Here is a 767-nt window from a genome sequence, read left to right on the forward strand (position 1 = left end):
TATTCTGGGAAACATGGCAGAGTGAGAGTGTCCTCAGATCTCTCCCTTTGAAACGACAATAAGCTGAACATCTAAAACTCAACAAAAGACACCCAAACTGCACACCAGCACGTCTAAGCATGAGATCTGCACATAAGAGCTACCCTGAACCCTGGCTATCAAGCGGTGGACCGGGAGAAATAAAGAAGCTGCTTCTAGCAGCCCCCACAGCTGCCAGAGCTCCCTGAAGGAGGGGGGGGAGGGGAGAAGCTGCGGTGACTCCCCTGAACAGCCCTGCCTGGAAGTGCTTTGAGTTCCACATAGCCAGCAGCAGGACCCAGTCATCAGGGCAAAAAGGAGAGAAGCAGGACAGGACTCCAGAGAAACAACAGTTGATTTTTACCTGCTCCTGTTTGCAAAACAGAGGCTGAGTTGCAGCCCCCAACTCTCAACCCAGAGGGCCCCTCCCCCCATATCCTCCGAGACCAAATACCGTGGAGCACCAAGGGAATCTGAGCAAATGCTGTCGAGACTGTCACTGACACTGACAGGGACTGAAACTGAGGGTAGCAAGCATGAATAAATATCTACAAGAAAATAAAAAAGACATTATATAGGCTTTATATAAAGCAGGGATACAAGAGGCTTAGACACCACCTACTGGAAACCAAAAGAAAAGTGCCTTCTTTGCAGCAGGCTAAAGAGAGACCTTTATATAATAAATCTTTCTGGAAAAACAGCAGAATACACTTCTATTAATGCCCAGGTGGAGAAATAGTCCATTAAAC

This window comes from Pteropus vampyrus, unplaced genomic scaffold (assembly GCF_000151845.1).
Source record: "Pteropus vampyrus isolate Shadow unplaced genomic scaffold, Pvam_2.0 Scaffold11403, whole genome shotgun sequence".
Taxonomy (NCBI): Eukaryota; Metazoa; Chordata; class Mammalia; order Chiroptera; family Pteropodidae; genus Pteropus; species Pteropus vampyrus.